Source organism: Sorex araneus, chromosome 2 (assembly GCF_027595985.1).
Source record: "Sorex araneus isolate mSorAra2 chromosome 2, mSorAra2.pri, whole genome shotgun sequence".
In the NCBI taxonomy this organism is placed as follows: Eukaryota; Metazoa; Chordata; class Mammalia; order Eulipotyphla; family Soricidae; genus Sorex; species Sorex araneus.
In genome coordinates, this window is record NC_073303.1 from 37,058,828 (window position 1) to 37,085,805 (window position 26,978).

A 26,978-nucleotide genomic window follows, 5' to 3' on the forward strand; every position below is an offset into this window, starting at 1 on the left:
ATAAAGAGTGAAGGACCAAGGGGAGAACCACAGTAGAGCAGGTGGGGCACTTGCCCTTGCCTTGCACACAGCCAGCCTTGGTTCAATCCCTGGAGCCCCATATAGTTCCCTAAGCCCTGTAAGGAATGATTCCTGAGCACAGAATCAGGAGTCATCCCTAGGCACTGCTGGGTGTAGCCCAAAATCCAAACTAACAAACAAAAGCAAGTGAGGCACCAGAGAGATAGCACAGATTGTAGGTCTCTTTAATCAACCTGTGTTAAAGTCCTGGTACTCTATATGGTCCCCCGAGCCTACCAGGAGTGATCCCTCAGTACAGAGCTGGAAATAAATCCTGAGCACCATTGGGTGTGACTCCAAAACATACATATATACAAGCAAACATACACACATACATACATACATACAAATACACACACATGCATACATACATAGTGAGTCAGAGAGAGAGAGAGAGAGCAACAGGGTTCAGGCACTTGCCAGCTGACAATGCTCCCATGGCCAGCTCCACACGCACTCCTCCAAACACCACCAGGGGTCATTCCTGAGTACCAGGAGTAGCCTCATAACTTCCTCAATTCCACCCCCACCCCATAATAAGTCCTAAGAGTCCAGGGATAGGTCAGTAATAGAGCACAACCTTATAGGCATAAACCTAAGAGCTGGCACTGAACCACATATGACTAATGTGATCCCAGTGACACTGCCCTTTGGAATCCCAGGAACAAGAGCAAAATATATGATCTAAGTGGCTCCTGCCAAAATAGAACAATCTTCACACTATTTCCTACATGAATATTTTTTGTAAGCATGTTCAGCAGTTCTTCATAACAGACAATATGAAATGTATTATTTCTGTTGTGTTTTGGGACAGAGATTGGGACTTGGGATGGAAACATCCTGAATTTGATGGTGAGAAGGTATAATGGTGGTGGGATTGGTGTTTGAATATTGAATGTAATCAAACATTGTGAACTAACTTATAAAATAAAAAATAAACTGTTCAAACATCTGTGGATTTTCTCAGATCTTAGCTCTGAGGAAAGATGCTTTAATCAGTCATCCATCTCCCAGGCCAGTTTATATGATGCCAGAGGAAATTCATGGATGGACTGCCAGGCTCCCAGAAGAACCAGGGAATGGGGGAATGTTGCCCCATCTGGGCCTCATTTCCCTACAATTTCATAAGCACTGTGATTACAAAAAGGATGAAAGGACAGTCATGACCAGAGACAGAAATACTCCCAACATGGCGCATCCGGGACACCAGGCCCCGCATGCCAAACAGGCTGTGCTTTGTCTTCCCTCAGGGTCTAACATTCTCCTTTTACTCTGTCTGAGCCTCTGAGTCAGGAGAGAAGCCACAGCCCCGCTCCACGCTTGGGCAAGGAAACCGCAAAGCTGCAGCAGTATTTTTTTTTTTATTTTATTGAATCACCATGTGGAAAGTTAAAATGTTCTCAGGCTTATGTCTCAGTTATACAATGCTCAAACACCCATCCTTTCACCAGTGCCCATATTCCACCACCAAAAAGAAAAAAAAAAGTATACATCCCACGCCCCACCCCCCAACCACCCCCCCTGCATAACTGAAAAATTTCACTTCCTATTCTCTTTACCTTGATTACATTCCATATTTCAACACAATACTCACTAGTGTTGGAGTTTCAACACAGAACTCACTATTCTTGTTGGAATTTATCCCCCAAGAATATGGTCCTATTGACAGGGAAATATTTGATAATTAGTTTTCCACTGATGAGAATGAAGAGATATTAGGTTTTAGGAATTCTGTATTTTAGTAATTAAGTCCAGGGAGATTTAAGTTGGAAATTGAATCATTTCCCTTCCTGGGGCAGCATGGAGCAAAAGCTTAGTTCACAGTCTGGAGACATGGCTGCAAGCACTCGTTGGAATCCCAAGTCATGTAGCTGGCTCTGGATCCTGCTCGTTCAGCAGCAAAGCACCTGTGCAAAGGCATGGCCACTGGGGTTGAGTCTCGGCAGAGCTCCAGCCGGTACCAGCCCCAGCCCGAGACTGCCCAAGCATCCTGCTGTTTCAAGCTGAAAGCACATTTTTTTTTCCCGCGCCACCAAGTTCATACCTGCTTGAAAGTCCCATAAAATGGTGGACACCACACCTCTTCCTCCTGGAGGGAAGAAAAACCAAGGAAGAAGGATATTTCCTCCATTAGCCGGCATGGGGCAAAAGCTTAGTTCACAGTCTGGAAACATGGCTGCAAGCACTCGCTGGAACCCCAAGTCATATACCTGGCTCTGGATCCTGCTCATTCAGCAGCAAAGTGGCTGTGCAAAGGCATGGCCACCCGGGTCAAATCTTGGCGGAGCTTGAGCCGGCACCAGCCTCAGCCCAAGACTCCACAACAGTATTTTTTATTTTAATTTTTTAGTAAAACAAAATAGTTTTTATTGAAAGAAATTTAGCGAGAAGAGATGTGAGGGGTAAGGAAGAGAGGAATATGTGTTCAAAAACAACTGCTCCAGACAGGAAAAAGCAGAGAAGAGAAAAATTCATGTTCAAGAGAGAACAGTGACTTGGAATAAAAGAAAGCAGGCCTCATTTTATTGAATGTGTGATTTGTTTTCATTTTACCCACAGCACCAAAATTCTGGTTCACAACTAAACTAAAAGTCACACTATATTTTTTGGCCAAAAGGTCTTTCCAGTGTGGTGAAGAAGACACACTCCATGGTTAGAAATAGAACCAACATGTGGGGCCAGAGTGATAGTGGGTGGGGCATGTGGTTTGCAAACAGCCAACCTGGGTTTGACCCCCAACATCCCATCTGGTCTCCTGAGCACCACCAGGAGTACTTCCTGAGTGCAGAGCCTGGAGTGACCCCTGAGCACCACCGCAAGGCAAGGCCTTTAAGCCCTGTACATCACTCTGACTCCCAGTTTGTATAATGTTTTCGAATCTCTTCAAAATCATTGGAAGCGTTATGATTATTACCTTTAAGCTATTCACCTTTTCTATTTTAAAATATAAACCTCCCATCAAACCATAATGTTACTATTGCTTTGTGAAAATAACTAAGATTCTCTTCCTCCCCAAATTTTAGGGTTACATGAAATCATAGTAATTTCTTCCAAAGTTTAATTATTGCACATTTTTTTTTGTTTTGGGGTCACACTGGAAGTGCTCAGGGCTTATTCCTGGCTGTGCACTCAAGAGTCACTCCTGGCAGACTAGGGGACTATATGGGGTGCTGGGGATGAAACCTGGGTTGGCAACTTGCAAAGCAAGTGCCCTCCCCACAGTACTATCACTTCGGCCCTACATACTATTTTACAGTCATTCCTGAGGGCAGGGAGTGGCCTACAGGGCTGGGCATATGCTGTGCATGCAGGAGTCCTGGGCCCCACCCAGCAAGCACAGAGCTGGGAGTGTCTGTCGTTATTTCTGGGGTCAGGGGCAAAGTGAAAATAAGTATTGAAAATCCTCTGCTATTTGAAACACCCTCTAACATCTACATGATGCTCCTCCAAGGTGTGGATGTGCACACTGAGGCGTCTGAAGTGAGGGCACAGCTCGCCCGGCCTCTGTTCCCTCAGCAGGAACAAGAGGGGTCCCTGTACTAGGGTCACACTGCAATCCCCGAACTCTGTGTCCTGAAACAAGTGTTAGGGAGACCTGGCCTGCTTCAGGTGTCCCCACCCTTGCTCCCACAGGATCAGGAGAGAACCCAGGGCACCCCTCCCCTCCTCCCCAGGAAGAGCACCCCCTCATCAGCGGCCAAGAAAGGGTCCGTGACACAGTCTCATAGCCCATTTCCACCATTGTCTGCAGGGAGGGCAAATGGGTCTGTGAGGTGTGTGTGTGTGTGTGTGTGTGTGTGTGTGTGTGTGTGTGTGTGTGTGCGAGAGAGAGAGAGAGAGAGAGAGAGAGAGCAAATATGTGTGCATGTGTGTGTACACGTGTGTGCATGTGTGTGTGTGCGTGTATGTGTGTGTACATGTGTCCGTGTGCATATGTATGTGCCGGAGTTGGGGACACTCCAGGCTTACCAGAGGGTCACTGAACATGATTCAGTGCTTCACTTGGTCCCCGAAGGCCTCGAAACACAGTTTAGCGAAGTCACGAAAGTAGGCAGCCATGCTCACAATCTGCCAGCCGCCGAACCTGGCCTGGAGCACCTGAGAGAGTGGACAGAAGCTGGTTATTCTGTGTCCAGGAGGGACTCTGGAGCTGCCCAGCCGTGCTTGTGTGAGAAACATGGGTGATGACGGTGACAGAGTGCAGCCAGAGGCACAGGCACTGAGGGGCAGGGGTGTGGGCTTGAGATGTGAAGAGCCATGAAAGGGTTTAAATGTGGAGCTGGGGGCTGGAGCGATAGCACAGCGGGTAGGGCGTTTGCCTTGCATGCGGCCAACCCGGGTTCAATTCCCAGCATCCCATATGGTCCCCTGAGCACCACCAGGAGTAATTCCTGAGTGCAAAGCCAAGAGTAACCCCTGTGCATCACTGGGTGTGACCCAAGAAGAAAAAAACATGTGGAGCTGAGGCATGATGTGGAGTGATAGCACAGCGGGAAGGGTGTTTGCCTTGCACATGGCCGACCCGGGTTCGATTCCTCTGTCCATCTCCGAGAGACCAACAAGTAACCGAGGGTATCCCACCCACATGACAGAGCCTGGCAAGCTACCCGTGGAGTATTTTATATGCAAAAACAGTAACAGCAAGTCTCACAACGGAGACGTTACTGGTGCCCGCTCGAGCAAACAATTGAACAACTGGATGACAGTGCTATAGTGCAGTTGCTACAGAGGGCTGACAAGAGAGAAGTGAGGGTAGGTGTTTGCTCTGCTCATGGCAGATGCAGGTTCAATTCCTGGAACTTCACACGCACCTCCCCTCCTCCCCCGAAGCCCAAGAGCCAGGAGTAACCCCTTGCGGAGTAACTGCCAGGAGTGACCCCAAAACAAAAATATTGAGAAAGAAGCAGACAAGGAGCTGACCTGGGAGGAGCTGGGAGGAGCTATGCAAATGAAGGGCGGGGCGGGGAGCTGAGCAAGGCTGAGGCTAATACTTAAGAGTAACTTGGCAGGGGCCGGGCCTTAGCACAGCAGGGAGGGCGTCTGCCTTGCATGTGACTGACCCTGGTTAGATCCCTGGCATCCCACAAGGTCCTCAAAGCACTACCGGAAGTGATCCCTGTGCAGAGCCAGGAGTAAGCTCTGAGCACCTCATGGGCTCCCAGCTCCCAGCTGGGGGCACAGACAGATCCCAGCTTCCGAACCAGGCATTCTGCAGCTGCCTGAAGGGGAAACTGAGGCACATGGCAGAAGTTTGATGAGGGAGGAGCTGGACCCAGGCTCTGTCCTGCCTGGGCAATCCCACCTCTCCAGCCCCACCTGTGGAGCTGAGCGCCCGGCTGCACCTTTGCTCACCTGCGGGAGGTCCCAGTGGTTCAGGGTCACGAGTGGGGTGATGTTGACCCTCAGCAGGGCGTCGATGAAGTCGCTGTAGAGCCGGACCCCCTTTTCATTCACCTGCTCGGCGAGAGCAGACAAGCAGGGCTTCGAGGGGCGCAAGGCCCTGGCTCATCTCGGGCCACAGCTCCCCCACCCCTTGCCCTGTTGCCCCCCGTGTCCAGGCCATCCCCTGGGTCTGTGGCTCTTCCTCCTCCCCCAAGTGACCTTGCAAAGCCAACAGGACACAGGGCACCCCATGGGCTCCTGGGACACCGCCCTCCTCACCGCGGACACCCGTGGGCAGGAGTTGGGGCCAGGACACGGAGAATCGGTCATGGCTCATGCCCAGGCTCCGGAGCAGGCCCACACCCTCCTGCACAGACGGAGGGAGGAGGCAGATGGACGGAGAAGACCGGGGTGGGGGTGTCCCTGTGGGGGGGCCGAAACTGTCCACCCTGCCCCCACTCCAGCTCACTCCAGCCGGCCTGTCCTCATCAGGTGGGGGTGGGCTGGGCCCTGTGGGAAAGGCCCCCCCACCCCCCTCCCCCAAGCGCCCACAGTCACATCACTGAGGTTCTGCGAACAAACCTGGCGGGATCTGCTGAGAAGTGGAGCCAGAGGGGAGCAGGACGCAGAGCGAGCGCGGTCTGGGCACTCCGGGCCTGGGAGGCACCAGCAGGCAGTGGCCCAAGGCCCTTCAGGTGGACCCTGACCCTCCGAGGCCACACTCTGAAACCTCAGGGTGCACCCCAGAACCACAGGAGTGGGGGTGCTGAGCAGGGCACTGTGAGGGGAGTATTAGCTGGACCACCCCAGCCTATCTGTCCCAGGAGTGTGCCTCAGTCATTCTCACTTTTTCTCTTCTCCTCCCTCCCCCCCCCCCCACACTCACCTGGACCTTGTAGCCATCACCAGCCCCCTGGGCCTGCCCGTGTCCAGGAGGGCTCCCTGCCTTGCACCGGGTGAAGTCGTCCCAGATGCTGGGCCCCTTCCCGTCCTGCTCCCACACGCTCTGCTCTTCGTCGGGAAGGCAGAACTGCCCACGCCCCAGGAGAAGCCGACAAGCAGAGACCCCACATTGGGCCCGAGGGCTCACTCCCCACCCAGGCCTGGCCCTCAGGGATGTGGTTCTGTGAGTGTGTGTGTGTGTGTGTGTGTGTGTGTGTGTGTGTGTGTGTGTGTGTGTGTGTGTGTGTGTGTGTGGAGGGCTGCCTATCTCCCAAAAGGGCAGGAGAGTGAGGAAAGCGACTTCACAGGTGTGGCATGTGGCAGTGCAGGGGGCAGTGAGGGTCGGATTAGACATCACACGCCAGCCTGTGCCCCCCACTGAGCCTCATCACCCTCTTCCTGCTGACCTGTATCTCCGACCAGCATCTCCAGAGAACTGCACTGAGGCAAAGAGACAGAGAGCAGGGAGGGCTCGGGGTCCCATCCCCAGACCCCCATTTGGTCTGGCGCCCCCTGCCAGGCTCGCCCTGAGGACCTCCCCGACCCTCCCCAAATAAATGCATGAAAACTAAAATTGCAAAGGGCTTAAGGAGCCTTTTGTTTCCCAGCCCCCACCTGAGTTTCTTTGTCCCACCCTCTCTGTCAAGAAGTTAAAACAACCAAACTCTCCCGCAGCCACAGATGGGACAGACGGGTGGACAGACAGCTGGACAGACCACCCAGGACGAGGACGTACCCCAAGGGAAGATGCCATAACAGAAGGTGTCTTCTGGGGGTCCCGCTCTTGAGGCCCCCCGCCTGCACAGCAGCAGCAGCAGCAGCACCCCCCCAGGGGGACACCACGCCGGTTTCATGCCTCCGGGCCCTCGGCCACGCCTGGGGAAAGCACAGCCGACAGTTGGGCCAGGTGGCAGAGAGGACAGGTGGGGACAGGGACTCAGGGGGCAGGGGGAGCTCGGCTGGGGCCATTACCATGTGGGTCTGTAACCCACATGCAGAGCTGAGCCTGGTGTCTGAGGGGGCTCTAGGGGTCCACACTAGGGGCAAAGCTCGGGGAGCCCCAGGGCTGATGGGAGTCGGCCCAGAGCTGCGAAAGCCACATCTCAGGGGCACTCCAGTCTGATGGCAGAGATGGTCTGCACACACACTCCCTCCCCCCTGCCCTCCCACCCCCAGGATACAGCCTGAGGGCAGGACAGAGCAGATGGGCCCCTGGATTTCAGCCCCGCCCCACCCTCAGGCTCCAGTCCACAGCTTACCCCTGACTGTGCTGGGTCCCAGAGGAGTCCAGACAGAGCCCCCGCCTGCGCTGGCCCGGACAACAGGACCCACAGTGCCCTGAAGTCTGTGGCCGAGGCTGTGGTCAGTGGCAGAGCCCCACAAAGAGGCCCGGGGGGACAGGGACGCTGAGCTGGCCAGCAGGGCCTGAGTCAGCAGCCCCAGACCTGGCCCAGCCCAGCTGGTCACGAGGGACAGGGACAGGGACAGCTGCCTGGCTGCAGGGGCCCTGACGGGGGCTGCGGGGTGGGAACCTGCTCCTGAGCCCTCCCCTCCGCTCAGGTCACTCCCTGCCCAGTCAGGACACCTGCTGCAGCATCTCCCCCGGGCGGCTCAGCAGCTCCTGCTCCGCCACAGCTGCCCATAGGGCCACACGCCTCCCTCCCGCCTGTGGCCCCCTGCACCTCCACTCCACTTTACTCTTTTTTTTTTTTTCTTTTTGGATCACACCTGGCGATGCACTGGGGTTACTCCTGGCTCTGCACTCAGGAATTACTCCTGGCGGTGCTCTGGGGACCATATGGGAAGCTGGAAACTAACCCGGGTCGGCCACATGCAATGCAAACGCCCTATCCGCTGAGCTATCACTCCAGCCCCTCCACTCGACTCCATTTAACCAATCTCGCCACATGGTTCTCTCACTGGGCAAGTCTCACCTCTTGGTGCTCAGTTCATTTCTTTCTACTCCTTTTTCAGGTCTTAGACAGCACCTCCTCCAGGAAGCCTTTCGAGGCTCACCTTCCATCCCCTCTCCCCAGCAAGTTAGGTACTGCTGGCTTAGGCTGGCACCTCCAGATCAGCCACGTAGCCCCTGGGAGGCGCAGACACACTTGCCTTGCTCACACAGAGTTCCCAGCGCCAGCATGTAGGAGCCACCGGGGATGTGAGGGGAACATAAATCATAACTCATTGCCCTGAGCAGGCACTTAAGGTCCAGGAGTTTGTATATGTGGATTGACCGGAAGCTCCGACATCCCCTGAGCTGGAGGGGATTTCCAGCCTGAGCCTGGGCAGGTCTGCTCTGCTGTGACAGACCCCTGTGGGGCAGCGGGAGGTTGTCCCCCACCTCGGGGGCCACAGGTGAGCTCCCTACCTGCTCCCACCAAACTCCTCCGACTGACACAGGGCCGGTGCTCAGAAGCTGGCTTGGAGACCTGGACACTCACAGGACCAGCTTCTCCGCTACGGGCGCTGGGCCCTTCCCCTGATGTGGGGGGCGAGGCATCTGCCGGCCAAATCCTGAGGTGCCCCAGCACATTCGCCCTGTCGGGAGGAGAGATGGGAACCCCGCACTGGGGAGGTGTGGGGTGGAGTGGGGGCTCCCTGCCAGGGCTCCTGCGCCCTCGGAGGGCGCTTCCTGTGGTCTCTGCTGACACTCTGGGAGGGGGCAGGGGAGAGGGACATGAGGTTCACCTGTGTCCTCCAGGGACCAACTGTGGGTGCAGTGGAGAAGGGATGGGGTGGCAGGAGAAAGAGAAGGATCTGTTCCAGTGTCAGTTCCAGAGCAGAGTGTCCCAAAGTGGGCAATACCCCCTCCCCCCAGGGGCTCTGGAACTTTCCAGGGGCAGAGGTTGTGGCAGTGTCATTGAGGTGCATCTGGTTTTATTTGTTTTTGAGCCACACTCAGTGGTGCCCAGGGGCTCCTGGCGGGGCTCCTGGACCATACATGGTGCTGGGGCTCAAACCATGCCAGGGAAGAGCCGTAATCCCTGGACTACCTCTCTGGCCCCCATAACAGCTGATTAGTTAAATAGGTGTTCGGGCCACACCCAGCTGTGCTCAGGGATCATTCCTGGCAGGGTTCAGGGCACACTTGGAGTGCCAGGGATCATACCAGGGTTCCTAACACGTGCAAGGCAAACACCTTCCCGGATACTGCCTCTCTCAGACTCCCACTGACCTCTGCTGGGGGTCTTCAGGCTCGGGAGCCCTGGCTGTCCAATTGCTGGAGGAGGAACCACCCTCAGGTTCAGGTGCAGCACGAACTCCCTGAGGAGGCACCAACCTTGGCTCTGAAAGGGCACAGCGGAGCTGCCAAGACTCAGGTGACCTCAGCGCACTTGGACCCTGAAGCGGGGAGAAGCATCAGATGCAGTTATCTGAAACTCAACCTGATGCCGGCGCCTCCTCCCCCGCCCCCCCCCCCCCACTAGGCCGCTCCGCCAGCCAGCTTGCACGCAGCAGATCCAGGCCACTGCCAGGGGCTGTGCCTCTGTGGGCAGCTAGGGCTGATTTCCTGCCTCTCTTCCAGGGCCACCGCCTGGCGCGCTCTGGGTAGCACAGACCTGGCCGCAATACGTGCCCACAAGGCGCTCACCCTGTGTGCATGCGCGCCCCGCCCACGTGCTCCTGTGTGCTTTGTGTGCTTGTATCCTGCTCACTTGCTTGTGTGTGCTATGTGTGCATGTGTGCCATGCCCGAGTGCTCATGTGTGCTATGTGCACATGCGAGGGCCCTGCCACGTGCTGGTGTGTACTGTGTGCTCTTGCAAGTACTCTCCACTGTGAGGCTATAATGAATCATGACAGGCTCCACTTTAAGACCGAAACTCAGCAGGCCTAAGTCTCAGTTTCCCCCATCAGAAGGTCCCGACTTCTCAGGAAACAGTATCACCCTGGGCAGATAAACCGACCCGTGGCAACAATCTATCAGAGCAGGGGGCACGGGCAGTGGGGCCTAGCCAAGGAGAGAGGGCTGAGATGTAGGATAACATAGCCTCACTTAGTTTAGGTTTATTAAGTTACTCCCATTACAGTGCTCCTATTCCTTTCTTTATTTGTAGCTTCTTTCTTAGTGTTCTGTTGACTTGTAAATAATGTTTTTCTCTTCTCCTTGAGTCCGTTGCATAGTTTATTCATAGCAAGTCTGTTTTGTATAGACACAAGAAGACAATATTATGTTTTTATAACTTGGGAATTAATTGGCCTTGAATATTATTCCCTCCCGGGCATCTGCTTTCTCCACTTAAAGCCTCAGTTGCCCTCAGTTCCTAGCACCCCAAAGTAGGGTCCCCGACGTGGGACGGGAAGGATCCAGGGCAAGCGGTAAGTTATGTGCTACCCTGGCATCGAGATGGGCCTGGCCAAAGTGCCTAATTCTTAACTATAAGTTAAGAGCTTGATCATAGACAAATGCTGTCATGACCCAATAGTAATTATGAGACTGGGACCCTGCCAGGGATAGGAAAGACTGATCTGGCCTGAGCACTGTAGTCTGAGATTGAGATGGCCCCAGGAGAGCAATTCTATAAGCTTTAATGCATCTCTTATTGTGTCCATACAAAATAATTAATATTATGAATTCATATATGTTTGCTGGCTGAGGAGAAGAGAAACACATTCATGGGACTCCGCCCTTGGGTGGATCCTCCTGCTGAAAGAGAATTAAGTCCTAGGCCAGATCCACGGGGGCAGATCCATGAGGGCCAGATCCACGAGAGCGGGAGAGAAGCGGAGAGAGAGAATGAAATAAACTGATCGAGCAACCAGTTTGGCCTTCTTCCTTCTTCCTTCCGTCGCCTGCCTTTGACCGACAGCACACACAGCGGTTCCGGGGCACCGGACGCGGGCAGTGAGACAGAGCTGCCTGGAGAGCCCGTGAGTGTACGCGCCCCCTTGGCGTTCTTTAGTTTTTTACACTGAGGGAGTGGAATCTCAGGACAGGACTGGGACCAAGAATTGGAAACATATTGCCAGTTACTGGAAAAATACTGTTATGTAACCAAACCCTATATAAGCTGCTCAGAATTTGGAGTCCGGGTCCTTGTCAAGACTCCACTGAGTTGGATGGGACTCGGACCCCAGCTCGAGCTAGCAATAAAGGGGCCTTGCATTCGCATCCTGCATCTGGCCTGGTCAATCTGTGAGCGAAACTCCCTTCCCGGGACAGAACAGCAGAGATTCCATCTTCCTCCAAGTCTCAGAGCCCCGTGGCCAAGAGCTACTTCAGCTGAGTTTGTCAGTGTCACCAACGGGCAGATTCACTTCCTAGGGATGGGGAGATGGTCGGACTGGGGGTGGGAGTGTGTGGCTGCATGCACGGCAAGAACTACCTCTCCAGCACTATCGAGTTCTTTCTTTTCTAATGCACCAATATTAAGACATTCTGCCACACTCTCTCCTACACAAACAAATATGGGGGTGTTGCTTTAACAAGAGGATTTTTGTGTCACTGACAGAAAAGTGTTTAAGAATCAACTGTCAAGTCTGTGCCTTACACTCAGAGACTGTTAATCTGTGCTGCAATATGTTTTCTTTCTTTTTATTTGGTGATTGAGAAGCTACAAAGTTATTCATGATTTGGCTTCAGGCAGACAATGTTTCAACACTGATCCTTTCACAGTGTCTAGTATCTCCTCCAAACCCCCATCCCCCACCACCCCCAGCCCCTTTGCTTCCAGGAGAGGCACTCTTTGGGGGCCATACCTGGCCCTACTCCTGGCTTTGCACTCAGGAATTACTCCTGGTGGTGCTCAAGGGACCGTCTGGGGTGCCTGAGATCAAACCCAGGTGGGCTGTGAGCAAAGCAAACGCCCCGCCCACTGTACTGTCACTCTGACGTCAGCTATTTTACCTTTTGCACTGTGGTTTACAGCGCTGCTCCTGGCAGGATTCCATAAATAACACATTACCGCCTTTCATATCTGGATTTTTTTATCCCCTCTCCCACAAAAGTTTCACGGTAGCACATGCCATGGCCTACAGCTGTCACTCACATCTGTGGAACTCTGGAAACTGGAGAACCGGTGTCCAGGGCTGACTTCCCAAGGGTGCACGGGCCTTGCTCCCTCCCGCCCTCTGGGTCCCTTTATTTTCCCATCAGCGTAAATGGGTCTTACTCTAGAGGGGAAAAGTCTTTAATATCTTCTGTCCTCTCCCCTCTCCTCAACTCCAGTTCCCTTCCCTTTCCTTCCCTTCCCTTCCCTTTCCTTCCCTTCCCTTCCCTTCCCTTCCCTTCCCTTCCCTTCCCTTCCCTTCCCTTCCCTTCCCTTCCCTTCCCTTCCCTTCCCTTCCCTTCCCTTCCCTTCCCTTCCCTTCCCTTCCCTTCCCTTCCCTTCCCTTCCCTTCCCTTCCCTTCCCTTCCCTTCCCTTCCCTACCTCTCCTCTCCTTTCCCTTATACTCTGCTCTTCCCTGTGTTTGAGTTATGTCAGACTTCAAAGCATGGGGAATTGCCTGAAAGTTCATTGTAGTTTCCCAGTCAATTGCAGAGCAAACTCCTGATCCAATAATTGACCTCAGATGACAAACAGACTCTATTACTCCGCCTTCCTGTGCCTGATCCACACAGAGTCCATCCCTCCCCACAGGCGTCCACTAGCTGGCCCTGCCCTGCCCCTTTCCTCTGCTTCTTCCCCCTCATGTTATTTGGCCTCCATCCCTAAAGTCACTCTTTCTTCCTATCTCCCTTCTCCTTGAGACATTCTCCTATATCCCTAGTCCAGGGCCTGGGGCTCTTTTTTCCTCCTTCTTCCTCCACCTCATCCTGGGGATGAAATTTTAGAGTTGGTTCAGAGGCGTCACCAGCAGTGGAAGTGACAGAGACTGGGGATCAATATCTCATCTCATCGCGGGGGTGGGGGGGCACCACTATGTTTGTGGGGCTCACTCTTGGTCTGGGTAGAGCACTTAAGGCCTGGAGTCCTTGTTTATTTTTATTTAAATATTTTTATTGATTAAGATCTTGTGGTTTACAATGCTATTAACAAGGATTTCTCAGGCACATGTTGTTTGATCACTCTTCTTAAAAAAATATTTTTATTAAATCACCGGGAGATAGTTACAAAGCTTTCATGATTGAGTTTCACTCATACAGTGATCAAACACCCATGCCTCCACCAGTGCGTGATCACCACCAAAGTCCCCAGTAGCCCTGACCCACCCCGACCTCTAGGCAGGCACCTTCCTTTTTCTCTCTCTCTGCTTTTGGGCTGTTTAATCACTCTTGAAACTAGTGCTCACAATTATGCAGGAAGAGGAGCCCTCCATGTGAATGTGTTTAGCACCTGACCCCAATAGAGCGCCCCCTAGTGAGCACAGCCTGTCCTGTTGCTGAGAGCCCGGAGATGCCCCTGCTGAGGAAGCACCATTAAAACTGAGTTATCTTGTTCCAAATGGCCACACGGGGGCGCCGCTGCTCTGCTCGCTCCTACTTTGCAGGGGCGGGGCTGTGGTCTGACTCAGGCTGAGATGCTGACCTGGAGGAGGACACCCATGGGATGAAGGTGCCCTCAGGGCAGCCCTGGGGTCAGGCTCGGGAGCTGGGCAGGGAATAGAGGAAAGGAAACCTCTGGGGCCTTGTGCTGTGTCTGATATTCCATCATGCCCCCATAACCCCTCTCTCCAGCCCATGATGCCAAACCTAGAGACTACAAGGGAACTTTCCTTCCACTCCCTGTTCCTTTTCCTAGGAACATTCTTCATCTTTTATCGCTACTATATTTCTCTAGCCACACTATACTTGGATGTTACTGTTTTCTTTTTTCTCCTCAGCTCTACCCCAGGATCATGCACCTGAATTGAGGACCCAATCATGTCTCCCAAAGGCACCTCTGGCTGAGTTGGTCTCAGATTCTGTCTTGGATGACGTGAGATTGTAAGGAGGCTGCTCTGCTATATATTGGAGAAAGCCCCTCAGTTTGGGTGTGGCAGCCAAGGCTAGGGGTGTGGGGAACCCACAGACACAGTATCATTCTCAACAACACTTCAGGGAGAGCAGGAGCCATTTGGTCATCACTGATGATGGTCACCCTCACCCCCTGATGACACATAATCCTCAGTTTCTTCCTTTGAAGACACACATTTCTTTTATATACAAATATATTCATTGTTGCAGTAAAGTAACATGTGTACAGATAGTGTTAATGTACCCTTACTGCATCTCACCACCAAGAGGAGCCTAATACCATTCACCATATCCTTATGGTACTTTTAAAAAATTTATTAAATCATTGTGAGATAGTTATAAGCATTCATGTTTGGGTTACAAACTCACAATGATCAAACACCCATCCCTCCACCAGTGCACATTTCCCACCACCAATATCCCGGGTATACCCCCTTTTTCCCAACCTCCCCCTGCCTCCATGGAGGACAATATTCCCCATACTTTCTCTCTACTTTTGGGCATTATGGCTTGCAACACAGACACTGAGAGGTCATCATGTTTGGTCCATTATCTAGTTTCAGCACGCATCTCCCATCCCAACTGGTTCCTCCAGCCATCATTTTCTTAGTGATTCCATCTGCCTTCTCCCCTCCACTATGAAGCAGTCTTCCAGCTATGGGGCAATCTTCCTGGCCCTTGTGTCTACTGTCCTTGGGTGTCAGCCTCATGTGATGCTACCCTACACTCCACAAATGAGTGCAGTCCTTCTATGTCTGTCCCTCTCTTTCTATCTCATTTCACTTAGCATGATACTCTGCATCTCTATGCATTTATAAGAGAATTTCATGACTTCATCTCTCCTAACAGCTGCATAGTATTTCATTGTGTAGATGTACCAAAGGTTCTTTACCCAGTCATCTGTTTTAGGGCACTCGGGTTGTTTCCAGATTTTGGCTATTGTGAACAGTGCTGCAATGAATACATAGGTACAGATGTCATTTCTACTGTGCTCTTTTGCAGTCCGTTTTTTCTATATCCAGCAAAGCCTGGTCCAGTCCTTCTATGGAAGAAAGTCCAGCTTGGTCCAATTTTTCCAAACTGGCAAAATCTGTATAAAGTTCCTATATCGTATGTGGAGGGATCTCCACCACTAGAGACCCAGTTACACACACAATAATGCAAAGGAAAAGGAACTTTATTACTAGCCTGAGCCATTGCTAGCTCAAGCTAGGGTCCAACTTTCATCTAATGCAGTAGAATCTTGACAAGGACCCCGACTCCCAGTCACAAGCAGATTATTTGGGGTTGAGAATAAAAAAGCAATTTATATACTGGTCTATTTTTAGCATCAGCCCTATTACAACAGTGGTCAGCAATTAGACCATGGCTAGTAACAGTTTCTAAGGGGGGGGGGTACAGTGACTCTTCATGACTTGCCAGAGCCAACTGCCCAATTTCTTATCTCAGCAAATTACTCAACTGGGAGTTTACCAGAAACTGCAAGTCCTGTTCTGGGGAAACAGAAACTGAGGCCTAGTTGAGACTTAATGTTGGCTAGAGGCTGTCCTGGCTGCTGAGGACCTGCTTTTGGGCTGCACAATGCTTCTCCCTCAAGTAGCAATTCCATGTCCCTCCAAGTCACACAGCCCCATGGCCAAGATCTTCTTCATCTGGATCTGTCAGTGTCACTAATAGGCAGATTTGCTTGCCAGGAACTGGGGTGATGATCAAACTGGGTGTGGATGCATGCATGCAAGCACTATCTCTCCAACCCCAAGAGGTTCATTTTTAATTTTTTTATATGTTAGTTCACAATATTTGGTTACATTTAACATTCAAACATCAATCCTACAACCATTACACTTTCCCACAACCATATTTTGGATTTTCCATCCTGAACCCTAATTCCTATACCAAAGCAGAACTAAAATAATGTATTTTTATTGTTATGAAAACCACTGAAGATGCTCCAAAAGAGTATCCTTATTTCGGTGGTGGGATATGGGCACTGGTGAAGGGATGGTTGTTTCAGCATTGTATGACTAAGACTTAAGCCTGAAAGCATTGTAATTTTTCACATGGTGATTCAATAAAATAAAATTTTTTTAAAAATGAAAAAAAAGTATCCTTAGAGTAAAGAGTGTAAAGGTTTTTCTATTTCGACAGGGGCCATTTGGACCTTCTATAAGAGATCACTAACATTTTGTTAAAGGTTGAGCCTTGTGTGCTTTTTTAAATATATCTGTGTGTATATATATGTATATATATGTATATATTTCCTTCTAAGATTGATTGCCTGCTACTGTGGACCCCATTAAATGTGGTGCGGTACTTTTGGAGTATGGGTAGGGTGTGTCCTATGAATTGTTGCATGGCTGCTTTTGCAGGCGCATGGTCCAGGAATAGGTTCACTTATGGGCGAGGCTCAGCCTGCACTTGTGGAGAGAAGCCTTGAGCGGGGCGATTGGGTTCTGCAGGTTCTCCACTGCAGGGGTTTGGTCCTTCCGGTGGGGAGGGCTCTCACCCGCTCCCTTTGGGACACTCTGAGTGAAACAGCTTGGCATAGGATCCCGTGGAATGATTATGATGGCGAGTGTCATGTTATGCTCCCCTCTGGAAGAGGGTTGTTTTTTGGTTTTTTTTTTCAACAATTTTAAGATATTCTATTGCACTCTCTTACTCTCTTCCCTAAACAAACAAAATGTGGAGACGCTGCCTCAACAAGAGGATTTTTGGTCACTGACAGAGAAATGTTTAAAAATCAACAGTCAAGTTTGCGCATTAGACTGTTCATCCATGCTGGATTCTGGTTCTCCCTATTTTTATTCAGTTACAGTGAAATGACAAAGTTACTTATGATTTGGTTTCAGGCATACAATGTTTCAACACGGATCCCTTCATCTCTTCCAATAGCCCCTGCCCTGCAGACAACTTGCCTCCCACCCACCAGTCAGCGCTATGATGGGAAGGTTTTGTGGAGCCTTGTCAGGGGTTCCTGTTATGTTTTGGTTTTTGGCCAGAGTTACTCCTGGCTTTGCACTCTGGAATTACTCATGGAAGTGCTCAGAGAATCATATGTGATATCTGCGATCATTCTCTGGTCAAACGAAAGCAAAGGAAATGTCCTACCTGCTGTACTCACACTCCTGCTCCAACATTCTTTTGTTAAGTTTTGTACTGTTGTTTACAGTGCTGTTGTTGATAGGGTTTCATAAACAACACATTGCCACCTCTCATATGCTAGATTTTTGAACATTCACCTCTCCAGCAAAAGTTTCCTGGTAGCAATGTCATGGCCTACAGCTGTTGCTCTTACATGCTGTGGAAATCTGGAAACACTAGAACCAGTGCCCAGAGTTGAAGCTTCCAAGCAACACAGACTTTGTTTCCCTTCCCTGGGTCCTTTCATTCTTCCATTAGTGTTAAGGGGTCTTATTTGAGATGGAAAAAATCCTTAATATCTTTTCTCGTGAGGGGTGTGATGCCGCCAACATGTCGATCTGTACCTGTGGGGCGAGTGCATCAGCAGCCTGATGGTGTCTTCAGGCTTCCTGACATCCTAAAATTGTCGCTGTGCCTTTGGCCGGACCGCAACAACTTAGGACCAAGTTTACCAAGAAATTAAACAGCCAAAATTAGGTATGTGGGACCCAGCCCACAAACCACCCTTGATGCAGCTATATAAGCTCATTTATTGGCCTTATCTCAGAGACCCAGAGATAAATCTCAAAAGAGACCAAAAGCCACAGTTAATCTCGGACCAAAGCATGGCTGAACAGACTGGGGTAGATAGGAGGGAGGCAGGTTGGCCTGTGCCTGCCCAAGCAGAGCCCCCAGCAGCCACTTGCTTCCACAATCCAAAGTTGCTGCCATATCCCCAGCCTGACTCCACTGTCTCAGATATACCTCACCAACATATAATCTGCTGAAAATTTGGGTATGTGGGTTTTGTGACTGAAATCTCCAGGCTTTCACAAAGTTGGTTTGGCTACTTCTCCCCACTTACAATACACATGGTAACACTGGCAGTCACCCCAACAAACCAACCCCAGGCCACCCTGTAAACTCTATTACTGGCCTTGCTTCAGAGACCCAGGAATACATCTCTAAAGACATCAGAAGCCAGAGATGCAGCAGGGAGTTCTGGCAGACACCACAGGGCGCCCCCTAGTGTGCACATCTGGGAGTTCATAGAGAGCTCCCTGCTAGGAAGCACAATTCGGACTGAACTCTCTTTCTGCGCTATGGCCACACGGGGGCGCCGCTGCTCTGCTTGCTCCTACTTGCAGGGGCGGGGCTGTGGTCTGACTCAGGCTGAGATGCTGACCTGGAGGAGGACATCCAGGGGATGAAGATGCCTTCAGGGCAGTCTTGGGGTCAGGAACTGAAGCTGGGTGGAGAGATGCGGAAGGGAAACCTCTGGGGTCTTGTGCTGTGTGTGAGGTTCCAAAATGTCCCCATAACCTCTTTCTCCAGTCTGTGATGCCAAACCTAGAAACTACAAGGGAACTTTCCTTCCACTCCCTGTTGCTTTTCTCAGGAAAATTATTCATCTTTTATCGCTACCACATTTCTACAGCTGATAAGTCCACGTCAGGACAGTATCACGAATCTCTACACTACATTTTGATGTTACTGCTTTCTTTTATCTCCTAGGATCCCATCCCAGGGTCGTTCACCACAAGTGAAATCCCAGTCATGTCTCCCAAAGTTTCCTCTGGCTGAGTCTTGGATGACGTGGCATTGTAAGGAGGCTGCTCTGCCATACACTGGAGAACCCCTCAGTTTGGGTGTGGTGGCCAAGGCTAGGGGTGTCTGAAGCCCACAGACTCAGTGTCATTCTCAACAGCACTTCAGGGAGAGCAGGAGCCATTTGGTCATCAGTGATGATGGTCACCCTCACCCCCTGATGACACATGTTCATCAGTTTCTCTATTTCAAGACATGTGTTTTATTTTGTACATACAAATATATCTATTGTTGCAATTAAGGTGACATGTACAGTGTTAATGCAGTTTCTGCATCTCACCACCACCAAAGTGCCCAATACAATCCAACATCTCCTTGTGCTACTTATGTTATTAACATTAATTCTCCTCGTTCACCTAACCCCGTCCCAAAGAGTACCTATGCTCCTTGTACTCTTTCCCACACTGTTTCTTTAGAATGAATCCCTCTGTAATGCTCACACTAAGAACTGTTCTTCAGGTTGTATGAAACTTTCAATTTTGTTTGTTTATTTTTGGTTCTTACTGGCAGTGCTCTGAGCTTACTACTAGGGGGACTCAGGGAACCACATGTGGTGCCAGGGCTTGAACCCCAGTCAGCTGTATGTCAGGTAAACACCCTACCTGCTGCACTCTGGCCCTGGCCTTAAGAATATTTTTAATTCTTCTGTATGTGACCAGTTTTAAACATTACTTTAAATATTTTAAATGTTGTGACACTTATAAAGTATTTGTCAGATCATACTCAAAATATAAAATTCCATTCTAGTCTATGGCAAATATCTTCCCTGAACTAAACTTTTATTTGTTTCTGCACAGCCAGAATGGACCCCTGCCTCTATACGTGAAAGGCCTGAGCCCTACCCCTGAGCCTTATCCCCAACTCACAGAACTAGCTTAGCTTTCCTGACTGGGAGAGGAGGCTAGACTGAATGTCTGGAATATTGCTCAGTGTAGACATTCTTGGGCATGGGAATGTTGTTCAGTGTAGACTGTCTGCCCTGCAGATATGAGAGCATGAGTTTGACACCTGGCACCATCCCACATGCTTCGTGCGATGCTTGTGACACTGTCTTGTGTGATCCCCGGTCCCAAAACAAACAATAATTCTGTCTTTCACACCATAACCAAATGTGCAGGAGCACCACAACTAAATGATGTTACCTAAATGATGCAACAACTGAACAGTGTGTGAGCACTGTGAGCAAGTGTGTGACCCTGGCAAGCACCACATCCAAGTGTGTGAGCACCAGTGAAGGCACCAACAGCAGTGACAACAACGGGAAGGAAAAGGACAGAAATAAATGAGCAATAAAAGAATCTTAGAAACATCAGACCTCACAAGACAGTGAACCATGCCCAGGGGCCAGTGAGATGCCTTAGCTCAAAGGGCCGGGGCTCAGGCTGTGTGTGCAGCAAGGCCAGCACAAGGCCCCAGGGGTTTCCCTTCGCAACTCTCCATCCGGCTCCAGATCCTGACCCTAGGACAGCTCTGAAGCACCTTCATCCCATGGCAATCTACTTTCGGCCAATCTTCTACCTGGGCCAATCTAACTTGGGCAAATCTATCTTGGACCTATCATCTATCTTGGGCCAAACTATCTTGGACCCCTATCTCCTCCTCCTCCAGGTCAGCATCTCAGCCTGAGTCAGACCACAGCCCCGCCCCTGCAAGTAGGAGCGAGCAGAGCAGCGGCGCCCCCGTGTGGCCATAGCACAGAAAGACAACTCAGTCGGAATTGTGCTTCCTAGCAGAGATCTCTTCATGAGTTCCCAGCTGTGCACACTAGGGGGCGACCTGTGGTGTCTGCCAGAACTCCCTGCTGCATCTCTGGCCTCTGATGTCTTTAGAGATGTATTCCTGGGTCTCTGAAGCAAGGCCAGTACTAGAGTTTACAGGGTGGCTTGGAGTTGGTTTGTGGGGGTGACTGCCAGTGCTTCCACGTGTATTGAGAAGTGGGGGGAGGCAGGCCAAACCAACTTCGTGAAAGCCTGGAGATTTCAGTCACAAAACGCACATACCCAAATTTTCAGCAGATTATATCTCGGTGAGGTCCATCCTGAGACAGTGGAGTCAGCCTGGGGATATGGCAGCGATTTTGTATTGTGGAAGCAAGTGGCTGCTGGGGGCTCTGCTTGGGCAGGCACAGGCTAACCTGCCCCCTTCGATTTACCCCAGTCTGTTCAGCCATGCGTAGGTCTGAGATTAACTGTGGCTTTTGGTCTCTCTTGAGATTTATCTCTGGGTCTCTGTGATAAGGCCAATAAATAAACTTATATAGCTGAGTCAAAGGTGATTTGTGAGAGTGGCTCTCACATACCTAACTTTTGGCAGTTAAATTTCTTGGTAAACTTTATATAATCATATAATTCCATTGTAGTGGCAGTTCTTGCAGGGATAAATGAAGTGGCACTTGAGTTCTACCTCTCAGAGGTCGCACATGCGGCCTGGCTCTCTGAGGTCGCACAGGTTGACTGGTTCTCTGAAGTCACACAGGTGGCCTGGCTCTGAGTTCGCACAGATGGACTGGCTCCCTGAGGTTGCACACAGGCTCTGGCTCTGAGGTTGCACATGTCAGTTGTGGTGTCGGCACACTTGGCTGCGCTGCTCATTATTTTGGTTGCACTCACTGGCATTTCCTCACACCCAAGAGCTTGACCCCCTAACGGGCACAAAATAATTTACCTTATATTGCTTGTTACAGAAAGAAAGTATTGGGAAATAGATCAATAGAAGTCAATCTGTGATCACTGTTCTATTTCACAATGGTGTCACTGAAGCTGAGTGTTTACTGGATGTTTTGTGCCTCTGAGCCTTCTGTGTTACAATTTTTGCTCACTGAGCTTGGTGGGCTTCTAGGAAACAATTTGTTTAATGTTTTGATTGAATCACTGTGAGATAGACCCTTACAAAGTTTTTCATGTCTGGATTTCAGTCATACAATATTCCCACACCATCCGTGCACCAGTGGACATTTCCAGGACCAGTATCCCCAGGGTCCCTCCCATCACCCCCCACTCCCCACCCCCTTCCTGCCTCTATGGCAGGTGCTTTACTTCTCTCTCTCTCTCTCTCTCTCTCTCTCTCTCTCTCACACACACACACAGACATTCTCTCTCTCTCTCTCTCTCTCTTCTTTTGGACATTGTGGTTTGCAATATCCTACACAACTTTCTGTCACATCTGCCATTTTCCTACTGGGAAGGGGTCAGGTGGCTCAAACTACTATGGAATGTGGTGTCCCTCCAGAAGCTGGAAGCATTTGGTGGCTTGGCAGCTTGATGAGGTTCAGGTGTGGAGCTGGGCCATTTCTATGCCTGAAACTTTGGGTGTGGGTGGGTGCTGTTGGCCCCGGGCAGGGGAGGGTGGCTGGGGTGTTCGGGGAATCTGCCCAACCCCATTCTGAGGAGGGCCCAGAGCCCAGCCCTGACTGGTCTACATGAAAGATTTAGAGCTTGGCGTTCTTCTCAAGAGTACTCGAAGAACTGGGCCATTTCTCTGCTGAAAAAACAAAAATTGTTGGGGATTAGATAAATAAAGGAGAAGGAGAAGAGGTTCTTGTGGGACCCCTTGGTTCTTTATGGGACCTTTATGGGACCTTTATGGAACCTTTCAACCCAGATACTTGCACTAGAGGTTCAATATTGCCTTGGCGAGGGGGGTGTAGGGGAGGATTCTGTATCTGCTCTATCTCTACTTACACTTCTGAAAGAATCTCCCCTTGAGAAAGCCCATTACAAAGATGCTTTTCCTCATGATCTAAGGCCCTGGATGTGTAAAAGTCTATCTTGTTTATTACATCATATATATTATATTTAATACAATTATTGGTATTTGCACAAAGAATGTTGTTCTGATGATTATGGTTTCTAAGTAATAAATATGATTCATGGAGAAGAGTCAGGGCTCAGTCCACAGGCTGTGAGCCCCTCACTGCATGCTTTTCGCTCCCATTCCTGCCTCTTTCTTGGTTCTCATGGCGTCCATGTATCAGTCCTGCTCAGCTCCTGCAGGTCCCTGGCAAAAATCTAATATGGTTTTTCTTCAAAGGACTTTCAAGGAGCTGGTGAGATGGTATAACAGGTAAGGTGCTTGCCTTATACCTTGCCTGAAATAGGTTCTATTGCCTGCATCCCATTCATTCCCCTGAGCGCTGCCAGGAGTAATTCCTGAGTACAGAGACAGTGAGCATCACTGGGTGTGACCCCTTGCCCTCCCCCAAAAGTCTTCCTGTTAACATTAATCTGTTGTTGATATTATCCCAGTTGAAGTGATTTTCAGGCTCTAACTCTGCAGGAGAGCTATTACAGAACGTAAGGTGCTTGCCTTGCATGTGACCAACACGGGTTTGATCCAGGGCACCACATATAGTACCATGAATCTGCCAAGAGTGATCCCTGAGCACAGAGCCAGGAGTTGTTCCTGAGCGCTGCCAGGTGTGGCCAAAAGCCAAAAGCAAAAAAAAAAAAAAAATAGTCGCCACCAACAATAAAGGGCTTTAAGTCAGATTTTTCGCACTTACAGGCATAACCTGAACGCACAGACGCATCTCTGGGGTCCTCACGAACTTGTAAGATTGTGGCGAGATACTGAAATGAAAACCATAGAAAATCGATGAGTCAGTCTCAGTCCTGGACACGGGGAGACAGTGTGACAACGATCAGGTGAGGGAGCAGGTGAGAGGGCCAAGTCCCAGGTCCCAGGTGTGGCTCCCAGTGTCCTCAGGGTGGTATTGGGGGCGGGAGATCAGGCCTGGGGATTCCTCATCTTTCCAGAGTTTCACTTCTCCCTCTGCAACCTGTGTCAACGCCTTCTGCCCGGATACTTCTGACGCGTCCCCAATTCTCACTCCCATTGGGTACCGCTTTCTACATCAGCCAATCACCGTCCACGCGGCTCCCGGTTATAAACTGAGGGCACTCGCGAGGGAGTCAGAACCCGCCTGCTTCCTCCAGTATGTGGGACCCGCGACCCCTCCTGCTGCTGCTCTCGGGGGCCCTGGCCCTGACCCAGACCCGGGCGGGTGAGGGCGGGGTCGGGAGGGGAGTTCGTTGCTGGGGAAGGGTGGGGACTGCCAGGCACTGACGTGCAGGACCCCGAGAAGGAGTTTCTCGGGTTCCCTGCCCGGACGCCCCCAAATGTTCCTCCTTGTCCCCCCAACCCCCAACTCCCCCCGCGCCCCTAAGTCTCGCCCTTCTCGGTCCCTCCCACCTTCCCGTCTCCCGAGCCCCTTCCCTTTCCCTCACCCTGGCCTCGGGGCGCGCGGGGCGGGTCGGGCCGGGGGTCACCCCTTCCCCTCCCCCAGGCCCCCACTCCCTGCGGTATTTCCTCACCGGCGTGTCCCGGCCCGGCGGGGAGCCGCGCTACATCGAAGTCGGCTACGTGGACGACACGCAGTTCGTGCGCTTCGACAGCGACTCGGCGAGTCCGAGGATGGAGCCGCGGGCGCCGTGGGTGGAGCAGGAGGGACCCGAGTACTGGGAGCGGAACACGCGGAACGCCAAGGACAACGCACAGTATTACCGAGTGGGCCTGAACACCCTGCGCGGCTACTACAACCAGAGCGAGACGGGTGAGCGCGGCCGGGCAGGGACGAGCCGACACGGGGAACGGGCGGGTCGCCCCGAGGCGGGTCCGAGCGTCCCCGAGGCTGAGGGACCCGCCCCGGACCCTTGACCGTGAGGCGCCGCGGGGCCCGGGCCCCGGTTTCGTTTTCGGTTCCGGGTTAATCTGTGTGGGCGGGTCAGACTCTCACACCCTCCAGAGGATGTACGGCTGTGACGTGGGGTCCGACGGGCGCCTCCTGCGCGGGTACCGTCAATACTCCTACGACGGCGCCGACTACATCGCCCTGAACGAGGACCTGCGCTCCTGGACGGCGGCGGCGGCACGCAGGCTTGGAGAACCCAGCGCAAGTGGGAGCAGGCGGGTGAGGCTGAGCATCGCAGGAACTACCTGGAGAACATCTGCGTGCCTTGGCTCCTCAGACACCTGGAGCACGGGAAGGACACGCTGCTGCGCGCAGGTACCGGGTCCCGGATACTGACGACCCCTGACCTTCCCTGGGAGGGGGGGACTCCCCACAGGGGGCACATAGTGGGGTTCAGTGTCCGAACAGCGCCCCTTCTTCAGTCAGGAGAGAGACCCGCCTGGTTTCCATGTTCTGTACCACAGAGACCCGCCCTCCCCTCAGGCCACCCTGTGTCCTCAGGACCTTGAAGTTTCTCAGTGTAGGAGCGTGGGGGGAGGGGCGACCTTCTCAGAAATAACAAATGTGGCTTCCCTGGGACCCGGCAGCCACCTGTGAACTCTCTCAGGTCTCAGCTCTGACTCCTGCTTCTCTCAGTCCCTCACCCTCCACCCAGGGCAGGACAGACTCAGTGTCTCCTGAGAGACCCAAACCTCCTTCCCAAACCCTGTTCTAGAACTTTCCAAGGAATTAGGATTTTATCCAGTTTCTCCAGCCAAGCTTGTGTCTGGATTTTTACCTTCTATTCCAAACCAATTATCCTGTTCAACCTCAGTGTGGAAGTGACCCAAAGTGTGAATTTTCTCATTGTTCCTCCTCAGAAGCCCCCAGAAGCCACATCACCCACCACCCCTTCTCTGACCAGGAGGTCACCCTGAGGTGCTGGGCCCTGGGCTTCTACCCTGCCGACATCACCCTGACCTGGCAGCGTGATGGGGAGGACCTGACCCAGGACACAGAGCTGGTGGAGACCAGGCCTTCAGGGGATGGAACCTTCCAGAAGTGGGCGGCTGTGGTGGTGCCTTCTGGAGAGGAGCAGAGATACACGTGCTGTGTGCAGCACCAGGGGCTGCCGGAGCCTGTCACCCTGAGATGGGGTGAGGAGGGGGACGGGGCACAGAGCCTATTCTCAGGGAATCAAGGTTGACCCCTCTGGGGAACTGTGGAGGGTCAGGCTGGGACTGGGGTCAGACCCTCTCCTTCCTCCCTTCCCAGAGCCCCCTTCTCAGCCCACCATCCTCAGTGTGGGCATCATTGTCGGCCTGGCTCTCCTCGGGGCTGTGGTCACTGGAGCTGTGATGGCAGCTGTGATCCGCAGGAGGAAGCGCTCAGGTAAGATGGGGGTGGGTTGGGGAGAATCTGTCCAACATGGCAGGTCTTGAGTCTTGTCCCACTTTGGGGGTCTCCCCCTGTATTAGCTCTCCTGCCTCATTAGTGGGAGCACCACCCGCCCCTGTGCTGTTGCTCACACTCCCCTGTGTGTGCCGCTCTCAGGTTTGCTCAGGAAAGACACTTTCACCTCCATAAGCTGAGGATGAACCTGGTTCCCAGGGTCACAGGGACTGTCCCTGTGAGCACAGACTGCTGGGAGAGGCTGGTCAGTCCTGGAGCAACTCCTTTCTGTGTGTTTCCTGGTCCCTCCCTCAATCTTCAGAGTTCTGATGCTACCCAGGGGTCCAGGCCTAGAGAGCTGCTCTGTGGCTCAGGACCCAGTGCTCTCCCCGACCTTCCCTGGATGTTTCCTTCCCGCAGGTGGGAAAGGAGGACAGTAAACTCAGGCTGCAAGTAAGTATGGGCAGGGCTGGGGCCCTGGAATCCTGGGGACAAAGACCGGAGCCCACAGGAGCTCCCACAGCCCTAGATCCTCCTCTATTCCCACCTCCTGTGCTCTGACCTTGGCCTGCTTGTTCCTCCCCAGACAGCGACAGTTCCCAGGGCTCTGATGAGTCTCTCTCAAACCCTAGAGGTGAGACTCTGGAGGCTGGAGTGGCAGGATTGGGCAGAGGGGACAGGACTGGGTTTGGGGGTTCTTTGAGCGGGATGCTGGGAGCTTGCTCAGGATGTCACCACTTCTGTCACTCACTGAGTCTCTTCATTCTTTTCTCTCACAGTGTGAGGCAACTGCCCCGCTGGGTTCCTCACATCCCAAAGTTGTGACTCAAGAAGTGCTGATTCTCCACACTGACCTGCGTTCTCTTCCCTGATGCTCTGGGCTGTGGCAGCAGACAGGACGCA

At 51.9% G+C, this 26,978-nt stretch overlaps 1 long non-coding RNA gene and 1 pseudogene across 1 annotated transcript; one reads left to right on the top strand and one right to left on the bottom strand.

Annotated features, from left to right (window-relative positions):
* Window positions 1-4,064: 4,064 nt before the first annotated feature.
* On the bottom strand, window positions 4,065-24,398 carry LOC129402182 (uncharacterized). Its single transcript, XR_008628576.1, has 4 exons — window positions 24,328-24,398; window positions 23,517-23,583; window positions 9,563-9,729; window positions 4,065-4,158 (listed from the first exon to the last, which is right to left on the bottom strand). It is a non-coding gene; the product is annotated as an uncharacterized LOC129402182 (long non-coding RNA).
* LOC129402173 (patr class I histocompatibility antigen, A-2 alpha chain-like) lies at window positions 23,951-26,978 on the top strand (annotated as a pseudogene).